The 12,011-nt window shown below is 46.7% G+C and overlaps 1 protein-coding gene across 1 annotated transcript in view; it reads left to right on the top strand.

Moving 5' to 3' along the window:
- AGBL1 (AGBL carboxypeptidase 1) overlaps positions 1–12,011 on the top strand; it is a 485,420-nt gene that overhangs the window by 418,228 nt on the left and 55,181 nt on the right. The gene's annotated exons all lie outside the window — the stretch shown is intronic.

Below are 12,011 nucleotides of genomic sequence, written 5' to 3' on the forward strand. Positions count from 1 at the left end.
TAATTTAATTCTGCCAAAGCAGGGCTAAACTGAGGAGCCTCTTTCAAGTGCCTGCTGTTTTGCCCATCCCTTGTTAGAAGGTCACAGAGGCAAACCTCGCATCACTACTCTGAAAAGGGCCTTGAAATTGGTGATGGGAAATGACAGAAATCCCTTATGGAGAACAGCTCACTTCTTCAGATGAGCGGAGATGAAGATGTGGGTTGTGCTCACGAAAGCTCATGATACCATGTAATTTTTTGGTTAGTCTCAAAGGGTGCGTCTAAACTACACCCCTCTGCCGACAGAGGGATGTAGATTAGGCACATCACTATTGTAAATAAAGCAGGGATTTAAATATCCCGCGCTTCATTTGAATAGAAATGTCTGCCGCTTTTTACCAACGTGGCACTTTGCCGGCAAAAAGCAGCAGTCTAGATGGAGATCAGTCGACAAGGAAAGCCTTTTCCGACCAATTCTGTAAACCACTTTGCACGAGGCATAAGTGATCAGTCGGAAAAGGCTTTCCTTGTCGACCAATCCCCATCTAGACTACTGGTTTTTGCTGGCAAAGTGTCTCTTCGGCAAAAGGCGGCGGCCATTTCTATTCAAATGAAGCTCAGGATATTTAAATTCCCGCTTCATTTGCAATAGTGATGTCCCTAATCCACATCCCTCTGTCGGCAGAGGGATAGAGTTTAGACACACCCTAAGGTGCTACAGGACCACTTTCTCTCTTTTTTTTTAAGTTACAGACTAACTCCGCTACCCCTCTAAGACTTATGGAGAACAGGAAGTGAGCCCAGTGGATTCTAGCAGAACACCAGGAAAAGTCTCTTCCATGGCTCTCTAAATGGAATTCCATCCATCCACTCACTCCACCGCTTCCCTAGTGTGGAATGAGTTGCATAGCATTCTTCTGAAGGTGTTATTATATATCATGTATATTAAGCAACGCAGTGGCTGTAAAACATTACCCAAAAAGCTTAGGCATCATTACTAAGGGGCTACTAGCTAATAGTAGAGGCCTATAGGAATATTATCTTACTAATCTTTTCCTGTTGCTGTACTCGGTAATGCTGATGGGTCCTTCTCTTGTTGTTAGTCTATGATTCAGATGAAGATGTTCCCATTTCAAAGACGAATACATTATTTTTTTTCTTTGGTGTTGGGATGTCGAATTAGAGCTGGTTGAAATGTTTTAAATGGGAAAACTGTGTTGGAATTCTTTTTTAAATGAAAATGTTCCTCAAACTAAAAAATGGTTTTGTTTTCAAAATATGTGGGATTTAAAAATGTTCCAAGGAGAATTTAAATGGAAAATGTACCATGTTGGTTTCTCAGCTTTCATGTTCTTTGTTCACTTTTAAGCTTCTTGTTTATTCTTTAGTTTGTGGTTATAAGTCTTCTTTCTGTTTGCATATTCCATCAGTGGGCGCCTCTTCTTTTTCTCCCTTTTCTGCATTCATGTATTTTGTCATTGAACTTCTGATTTCTTTCTCCTTTTCCTGTGGTTGATCCTCAGAACATTTCTCTTTTTTTTGTTTAGTTACTGAACATTTCCTTTTTGTGTTTGTTTCATAGCCAGCTGCTAGACCTTTCTTTATATGTCTGTGTTTGATCAATGTACTTTTCTTCGTTTGTTCATATTTTTGGCTGCCACATCTCTGTTTTATTCTTTTGCATTGTTGGTCATCATTCCTTTCTTTTTCAAAACTGGAAATTTTCTACGTCAAAATCAAAACACTTTTTAAAAAAAGATTTATTTTGAAAGCAAAACAATGAAAACGTGAAAAAATACAATACCAAATTCTGCAGACATTTTCAAAAATATATTTGAATTGTACAACTCATAGAATGAAGGTGATTTTACAGTGTTCATGACATCTTGGGAAGGTTTCAGTAAGTTTTTTTATTCATTGGAATTCCATTGACTATAATTAACCCATTTAAAGCAGGACTGATTTTGACCCACTTAGCCAAATTCATAAGTGTGTTTAGGTGAAAGTAATGGAGTCTAAACTGCTGTAATTTACTTCTTCTTCTGGCCTTGTCAGCATATAAGTAATGTGTAATTTAGATTCAGTTAGACTCATATACACTCATTGATGTATAACATACATCTTCTTACACGTCACTATTTAATTTGGCTGGGAGAGTCAAAAGAGGTCTAAGTTAGTGTAACTAGAGAAGACTTGGAGAACGTGTTGTTGGCATCAACATTGTCAGCTCTAGATTTGCCTCTGAATTTATGGCCAGGCTTAAAAAAAACGCAGGCATATGGGCTCCTCGTGAGATTTTCAAAAGCCCTGAGGCACTTCCCCCGCTCTCTTTTGAGAGTTAAGAGGGACAAATAAAAAGAGAAGAAGAGGAAGAGGAAGGGTATGTCTTGACTACGGAGCTTTTCTGGGATATCTCCGATATCCCGGGAAAGCTTTGCCACGTCCAAAGAATGCGTCCGCGTTTCAAAAAAAAAAAAATGTCGGAAAAGCAGACACATTTTGTCAACATCCCTGTAAACCTCATTTCACAAGGAAAAAAGGGTTGTTCCAAAAGAGGGTTTTGTTCTGACATTTGGCCCCTTGTACATGGGCCAAATATCAGAAAAGCCTCTTTCAGAAGAAAAGCGGAAAACGATATGCAAATTGTGGTTCACAATTTGCGTATTATTTTCCGACTTCTTTGTAGTGTAGTCTTAGCCGAAGAAGAAGAAGAAGAAGAAGAAGGAAAAAAGGTGGGAGAGAGAAGAGAGACAAGGTGGGATGAAGGGGAGAAGTGGTAGCGCCACTTCTTCTATCCTATGAATTATTCACGTGCCAGCTAGTAATTACTTATAGAGTGTCCAAGAAGCACTTTGATATACCGAAATGAGTGACACTGTAGAAGGTATGTTCATTATTTAGATCTAAAGGATAAAGCTCTCATATAAAGGAGAGAACTGCCCATGTAATTAGCTTCCTATAATACACTTGCTCACTGTCACTATAGCTAGACAAAACGTTAAAATACCGGATTACTTTTTCAAAAAGTGATCTTCAGAGATAATTATCTTATTATGATGCTGGTTGAAAGATAAAATGGAACACTCATGACTATTGACTCTCCTGACAAGTATGGCATTTGTGTCATTCCTTTCCCAAGCAGGAGTGTTAATATAACTGTGGATAAGGGTGGTGTAGCTGTGTTGAGCCCGGCGTATTAGAGAGACAAGGTGGATGAGGCAATATCTTTTATTGGACAAACTTCTGTTGATGAGAAAAAAAAGCTTGTGAGCTTACACAGAGCTCTTCAGGTCTGGAAAACTAATGAAGGCTACATCTACACAAGAGAGCTTATAGCAGCACAGAGGTACCAATGTAAGATCTCTAGTGTATTTGCTCTATGCCAACAGGAGAGATCTTTCCTGTCAACATAATTAATTCACCCCTGATGAATGGCAGTAGCTATGTCAGCAGCAGAAGTTCTCCTGCTGACAGCACTGCCCATATTGACAGTGGACACTTATATCTGTAATTTACATTGCTCAGGGGAGTGGTTTTTTTCACACCCATGAGTGATTTAAGTTATACCCACAGAGGAGGTGGTGTAGACATAGCCTACCACAACTCACTAAAAGGGGGAACAGATTGTTCAGCCTAAGTAATTGACACATACAGGTGAGGCCTCTCCAGGCCCTTGGGCAAAGTGGTGGAGTCAAGGCAGCTGACCCTCAGCTCTGCTCGGACCATGCTCTCCCCTCCTCCCTGCTGCCAGCTCTGTCCAGAGTGCACTGCCTGAGGCTCTGCAGTGCATCTCACAGGGTTCCAGCAGTGAAGGTTCTGACCTCTGCCGCAGCCATCTTCAGGCCCTGGGACAGTTGCCCCTTTTGCCCCTCTCTGTCAGCAGGCCAGGTCACATATTTAAAGAGGTCATTCAAAGTGAAGTGACCCATTAACATCATTCCAGTCACTAGGGTTGCCAGATGGTCTCTCAAAAAATACCGGCCACGTGGTATTTTTTGCTCGAGCAAAAAAAAAAAAAAAGAATGCGGGTTAATAAGCTCCCCCACCCCGTTCTGGGGCACCCAGAGTGGCGATTGCAACCCCGCCTCCCAGCTGGGACTCCCAGGCTGGGAGGTGGGGCCACAATAGGCGCTGGGAGCCTGTGATTGCGCAGAAGCCTTGCGGGGACGGGGGGAGTGGCTGGGAGTCCCAGCCACTTCCCCCACCTCCGCCAGTCTTCTGTGCAATCACAGGCTCCTAGTGCCAATCATAGCCCTGCCTTCCAGCCGCTCCCCCTGCCCACACCAGGCTTCCGTCCAATGCGCAGCCAGAAAAATCAGAGAACACCGGACATTGCACATGTCTGGTATTCTCTGATTTGTTTTTTTACTGGACAAAAAGTGCAAATACCGGACTGTCTGGTAGAATACCGGACACCTGGCAACCCTCCCAGTCACGGAAGGAAACAGGAGGGGAAAGCAGTTGCGGGGGGAATTGTTAGTGTATTATAGATTATTGCTATAAGCCATATATCCAGTACGTCTGTTCAGTCCATGATTATTAGTGTCTACAAAGTGACTAATGAAGCTTGTAAGCTCATCTTTTGAAAGTTTTGTGACAGTTTCCAATAAGGACAAAATCTGATAGTTCAGATATAGAGTGCTGGCTTTGTGAAAATTGTCCATCTACAACTAATGTGTTGTTTGTGTCTCTTTTCATTGTGTGAGTTCATGGGTGTTGGGTCTCATAGGTGGGGAAAGGCATTGCCTTCCCAAATGGCCAGCCTGGCCCTGCCCACATTTTAAGTGTTCCGGGGCAGAGTGCTCCAAGAGCTCCAGCTTGACACAGGAACCGCTCTGCCTGCCCTCCCTGTGCTCGGGGGCTGGAGAGCTGGGGGCACGCACCCTCCTCCTTCCCTATGTTCCGGGGCCAGAGAGGCTGGGGTGTGTGCGCCCATTCACCCTCCTCCTCTCCCTATTGTGGGGGGAGGCAGGGAGGCAGCTTGGCTCCTACAGGAGGCGGAGCCTCAGCCAAAGGGGAGGGGCTGGGAGCTTGCCTCCTCCAGCCCAGCCTTCCCCGATCACCCATACATGAGTTCATCTGAGAGCATAGTGATTGTCTGGTTTCATGCATATAGTTGTTATTGGGGCATTTAGTACATAGGATGAGGTACACCACATGTTGTGATACGCATGCATAGGACCAATGGCTATTTAAAGGTGCACTGTGGAGGATGTTGATGATTGTATGTCTGCAGATCTTGCATCAGTTGTTCAAGCAAGGTTTGGAGCCGCTTTGTGTTGGTGTATCCTGGTCCGCAGGGAGCTTGCTTCTGATGGTGAGCTTAGAAGATTTAGAGGGTTGCTCGAAGGCCAGAGAAAGGGGTTCAGGAAAGCTTTATTTAAGGATGAGCTCCACAAAGTGTATGGTTTGCAATTATTTGCTACCTGTCAGGGGGTACGCCCCTGTCTGGGGTTTTGGCCCCCTCCTACCGGGCCTATACAGTACCCAAAGTCCCAACGTAAAAGTCCAGGCCCCTCTATCAGGGCATATACGGCATTAGAGGCCTAGCTGCTCTGAGAAGCCTCCCTTGGCCCGGGGTTTGTTTATCCAGGGAAGGGAAAACGGGTTGTAGGGGGACCCGGGCCCTCCCTCTCCACCGGGTCCCAGCCCAGGGCCCTTTAGGCAGGGCCTATGGCTCCTGCCCGCTCGGCGGGGGATCCGGCCGATACACACCGAGCCGCGCTATTGGTCCTTTGCCCTGGGCTGCTCCCTACCGCGCCCTGGTTCCCCTGGGGCCCATTCGCCTCCGAGTCGGTACCTGCCGGGGCTGCGGGCGAGCTCCTGCCGCCCTGGGTCGGCGGCTGCATTCTCCATGTCAGGGTCCGGCCTGGTCTCCTCCCTCACCCTGCAGCCTCCTTGACTGCAGGGCTCCTTCTGCCTTTATACCCGGCCGCTGTTGGGAGCATGCCCAGCAGGGTCGGAGGGGCGGGGCTTCCTCCGCCAGCTGGGCCTGGGCTACCCTCTGTTCATCAGTACGGGGCCTATCCGCCCCATCACAATACCATGTATGGATTCCAGTGCATGGTGATAGGTGACAACCAGGAGGGAGGGAATGTGGCTGGAGGGCGTTTTATTTGTGTATTGAAGCAGGTACCTAAGAGATAATGCTTGTTTGTGAACTGCAGAAATAAGAGATGCAAGTTATCTAATTTAATATAGCAGTCCAAGACAGAGTCACAGATATCAAGGGGGTCTTGTGAAAATAAAATGTTATTCAGTAGATGTAAATATAGTTGCAGACTTGTGACACTGATATAAAGGTAAAAGCGCAGTTACGTCAGTGATATTGCCTTTCTCTTATTGTCATAAAAAAGAGAACATCTAGTGCTAACCTTTGTTGGACTTTCTCCTCTCCCCACCACATCCTATGACATACCCAATGTCCCTTGGATTTCTGGAGATGTGCTTCCCTTGTATATGGGTTGCAGGTATACTAGGCCATTTGTTCAGCCACAGCTAATCAAAGTGGAAATCCTGGACATGTGCAATGCTGAGAAAAGGACATGGCTGAAGACTGAGTTCGATTAGTAATTGTGTTGTGTTGAATTGAAAGGGGATTAATTTGGTAGGCCAACTGTGGTAAGCTGATTTGTGAACTGTCTTGTCCTGGATAATTTATAATATATATACATATATTAGAAATCAATTTCAAAGCAAAAAAGCACTGATAGAAGAAGGACGTAAAGGAAGGAATGGATTTGATTTTCAAAAAAAGCTCTTTCTTTTATAGAGATAGCAAATGGGTCTCATTGCAGCAACAAGTTAGGGCAGGCAACTTTTCAGAGTTCAAGGTAAACAAGACCAGTGGAAGTTTAGCATAGAGACCATTTTTAAAGAAATGTGTTCTACAAGGAGCTATGAGTCGCAAAAGAAAAAACAAACAAAAAAGAAAGAAAACAATACCCAACCTTCCACAGTGTATGCTTATCATTAGAGAACAAAATAAAACTTTCATGTTTAGTGTCTCTTTATGTTTTATTTTCAAAATGACCTGTGCACTCACCATATCACAGCTTCAAAGTGGACTCTCTTCTCCTGGAAAGATCATGATGGAGCTTTTAAGTTTCCATCTGGGGCTAAAACTGCTCTTATAAATGGTACAGGAAAAAAAAAAGAAGTGAGCAAACGAGAACATTAAAGAAGTGCTGAGGTTTCCTTATCATCAGAGATGGACTGATAAATCCCCCTGTTAGTTAAATATCTATTGAGTCAGTATTCATATAAAAAAAGAAAAGACACAGAAAGTACAGTATAGGCAGGACCTTGTGAAAATGATATGTGTGACTCATATTCACACGGGGAAATTTATAGCTTCTATACATTTGTCATTTTAAAAGCATGCCAGGTTTTGCAACTCATGGGAATATTTCCATTGGAGTCAGAGGGGCTACTTGTAGAAGTAAATGCTCATCAACTGCACAAACACACACACACACACACTCACACACAATATGTCAGGCATTAGATGGTACGGGAAATTGTAATGAGTGAGAGCACCTCTGACCTGCTATTCTGTGGGTCTGAATATTGTTCAAGACTTGGATCCTGCTATTCATAGGGTGTGAGTGGACTGCTGTGCTTACACAGAGCTACCCTGACCACCAATGGTCTATGTGGACCCAGAAGCTCACCTCTGATCTATTGGTTGCAGACTCAGGTCTCAAGTTAATCATTTAAGCTGTTTTCCAGCTGATTACTGCTCCTTGGCTGATATAAACTAAGTTGATTTCTCAGCCCAGTTCCTGGTAGACGTGCACCTGCTTCACAAAACTACCACCTTCACCCTTACCTTGGCAGTCTCAGCAAAGGGACTGAATTTTGGATCGTCATGAGGATAGAACTATTCTCTTACCTCTAGTAGTTTCCTTCTAAGTCAGATCTGAGAAACAGTGCGATAGGATGGTAACATGGGACTCAGGAGACCAGTGTTAAGCTCCTTGCTTTGCCACAGGCTTCCTGTATGACCATGGGTGAGTCACTCAGTCTCACAGTTCCCCTTCTTTAAACTGGGGATAATAACACTTTTCTGCTTCCCATGGATGCTATGAGGATAAATATGTTAACAGTTGTTCAGTGTTCAGATACTGAGGCAACAAGAAGTGTTCAGGAGTCTAAGACAAGTATCTCAAACAGGGATGAGCCTGCTTTTTGGATCCAGAACCCTATCAGGGTATGAAAATTGTACAGAGGGCTATGAATATTCACAAAATTGGGGTTGTGATGTGGGATGGGATGAAGGCTCCAGCTAGTGGTGTGGGCTCTGGGGTGGGGCTGGAGATGAGGGGCTTGGAGTGCAGGAGAGGGTGTTGAGCTGGAACTGAGGGGTTCAGAGGATGGGAGGGGGAATTAGGGCTGGGGCAGGGGGTTGGGTGCACGGGGCTATGAGGGCTCCAGCTAGTGGTATGGGCTCTGGAGTGGGGCGGGAGATGAGGGGTTTGGGGTGCAGGAGGTTGCTGTGGGCTGGGGTGAATGGATTTGGAGCACAGGAGGGGGATCAAGGCTAGGGCAGGGTCTTGTGGTGCAGGGGGACTTAGGGATGCAGGTTCTGGGTGGTGCTTACAGGGGTGGACTGGCAATCAAAATAGGCCCGGGAAATGGGTTGAGAATGGCCCACTTTTTCACATCAAAGAATTTTTTAAAAATTTACTCTTTAACCCCCATTAGCCACACCCCTGTCCCCTGTTAACAATGCCTCCAACTCCTATTAGCCATACCCTCTGACTCCCATTAGCCGGGCCTCTGGAGGTAACATTCTCAGGGCAAGATGGACACATGACCAGAAGTAAAAAGTGTCATCTGACCCCTCTAAGGACTTTTCCCACCATCCTCCTACCAATAGGGACTAGTTTGGCCCCCACGAAACCCCCCTCATGCAACTATCCTGCAATTGCATTAACCCAATGTGTGTGACATTAACTCAGGGGCAGAGAGGCTGAGGGAAGTGTTCCCTCTAAGAATTTCCTCCCATAAGCAGAATGAATTTTGTGATGTGCACCAGTACTGAGTTCATGTGGCTTGTTTGGATGTGCCACTGTGGCACCCAAGGGTATGTCTACACTACCACCCTAGTTCGAACTAGGGTGGTAATGTAGGCAACCGGAGTTGCAAATGAAGCCCGGGATTTGAATTTCCCGGGCTTCATTTGCATAAAGCCGGGCCCCGCCATTTTTAAATGTCCGCTAGTGCGGAGTCCGCACTAGCGGACATTTAAAAATGGCGGGGCCCGGCTTTATGCAAATGAAGCCCGGGAAATTCAAATCCCAGGCTTCATTTGCAACTCCGGTTGCCTACATTACCACCCTAGTTCGAACTAGGGTGGTAGTGTAGACATACCCCAAGTTATTAATAAATACCTTATAAACATCTACCTTTTCCCTCTGCTGCCATGTCTCCTCCCCTTGCTCCATCAATTCCTCTGGTGTCTGCTGCCCCCCAACCCCTCACCCTTCTCTGCTGTCCTGACTCGGACTTCTGCCCTTCTCACTGCCCTCAGCCCTCCTGAGACCTGCCCCCCTCCACTAGCCCTTCTCTCCCCCTTGTGCCCACTCCTCCAGTAGCCCCACTCTGATCATGTGAGTTACCCCTCCTCATCCCCTCTCCTAACACCTTCCTCTATTCACCTACCCTACCTCTCTCCTCTGGCGCTGGTCCCTCCCCTGCAGGTGTCTGCCTTTCTGCTTCACCCCCAGAATCCCCTGGCACCTGTACCTTCCCTTACCCTTGCATCCTCCTAGTGCCTCCCCCTTCCCTCACTGCCCCTGCCCCCTTTGCCCTCTTTTTCCCTGATGCCCACCCCCTCACCACCCTCTGCCCCCTGTTCCCCTCATGCCCCTGTGCCCTCACACATTACTTGCTCCATCTCCGCCTTCCTCATGCTCACCTCCTCTTTCAAGCCTTATCCCAGCACCTCCCCCTCCAGCCTCCAATGCCCTTACCCTCTCCTCTCCCAGCATTACCCTGTCCCCCCTCCCACTGACACCTCCCCTCCTGCCCTTTTCCTCATTGTCTCCACTTGGCCCCCTGGCATTTGTCTCTCCTTCACCCTGTCCCTTGGTGCCTTCGCCTTTCTTCTCCTGACCTGCCCCCTTCCCCTCAGCACAAGCCCCTTCCTCTCCCACCCCTTCCTCCTATTCTCTTCCCCCCCCCCCCCCCCCCGCTTACCTTCTGCCTTCCAGTTTGCGGGGCTGGAGTCTTTGATTGGGCCTCAGCTGCTTCCGGGTCTCCAGACCATGTGCCAGGCCTCGAGCTGGACTGCACGGTGCAACTCTGGCCTGAGCGCTTTTAAAGTCCCGGGCCGTGATGTCATGTCACGCCCGGGTGTCTCCCCTCTACCTGTTGCACAGCGTTTGAGCACGGTGTGTACATGGCCGGTACGCGGTGCCAGGGAATTTAAAATGTGGGACTGCGGCGCCCCGTCACAATCCCCCAGCAGCCGGCCCTTCGGAAGACAGCCTACTGGGAAATTTCCGGTGTCCCCAGTGTCCCGCCGGGCCAGTCTGCCCCTGGTGCTTACCTTAAGCAGTTCCTGGAAGCAGTGGCACATCCCCTGCAGCTGCTACCGGGAGGTGCTGGCAGGTGGCTCTGTACTACCTCTTCTGCAGCCATCACCCCCATAGCTCCCATTTGCTGGGGATGGTCCTTAGGGCAGGGGGCAGTGTGCAGAGTCTGGCTGCCCCTATGCGTAGGAGCCAGAAGGAGGATATTTTGCTGATTCCAGGAGCTGCATGGAAACACAGCATGTGCAGAGCAGGGTAATACCCCGACCCCACTTCCCAGCAGGAGTTTGAGGACTGAATTAAAACAGCTGGTGGGCCAGATGCAGCCCCTGGGCCATAATTTGCCCATCCTGATCTAGAAGCAGCATGGAGGGCTGGTATGCGAAACTTACATTGGCAGAGCTGTTTCTTTAGCATTCTGCTATGCTTTGCCTGCTGTTGATCACCATGAACAACTTGTGCCCCAAAGCATGAAGCTTGGTAGCCCCTATACTATTTTATCCTGGCTAGCGTAACCAGAGATACTGTTCTTAGAGCTTGTCTCTACTATGCCAGGATTCGATGCTGCATCAGTCAATCCACCAGCCATCAATTTATCACATCTGCTTAGATGCGATACATTGATACATTGATCTCCGAGTGTTTCCTCGTATTCCATGATGAGAAGAGTAGCTATCACCAACCAGAGAGCAGCTGCCCCCAACCTTACTGCACATGAGTTACTGCGGTAAGTATGTTGACCTCAGCTACGCTATTTGCATAGCTGAAGTAACATAGATTGCATCGACAGCAGGGGTTAGTGTAGACAAGGCCTTGCTCAGGTAAGGAAGGGGTCTAGTCTCAGCCTTTTTGGACTCTTACTAAGGCGTTGGTCTCAGCAATATCATTCCAGAGTTCCACAGGATAGTGATATGCTTCAAAATATTATCTTTAATCTTTTTAAAATCGGTTAGCTTTTATCTAAGTGCCCTCTTGCTCTTGTATTACACGAAAGACTTAAAAAAAGAGGAGCAACCAATTAGGCTTATGTGTGCACTCCCGTCAGATTGCCTCTTCTTCTTTCTCCTTCTACTCTAAATGGTCCTAGACCTTTAAATTGTTTTTCTTATGAATTGTCGCCACTCCACCTAAGTATCACTAATCATTGTTTGTTGCTGGGTCAGCAGGCCTGCTGAAAGCCATTCTGGGCCCCAGGGCAGAATACACAATGAGCCTCCCTATGACCAGCTCTACCTGACATTTGGGTGATGCTGTGCATGATCCCTCTTACTTTTTTCTTCCATGTGAGCAATACATGTTATTATGTGCACTCAGGCATGTGCAGATGTGCCTCGCCGATATATATATAGGGATAATTATGCCAGCCAGGACAAGTTAGACATTTTGGAACTTGCTATTCAAGAATTAAATGTAAGTGGAAGAGAAATAAAAATTATGAAATGCACAGAATAGTCAAAACACTAAAATAATACATGCCGAAAAATAAATTTAC

This window comes from Pelodiscus sinensis, chromosome 14 (assembly GCF_049634645.1).
Source record: "Pelodiscus sinensis isolate JC-2024 chromosome 14, ASM4963464v1, whole genome shotgun sequence".
NCBI lineage: Eukaryota > Metazoa > Chordata > Testudines > Trionychidae > Pelodiscus > Pelodiscus sinensis.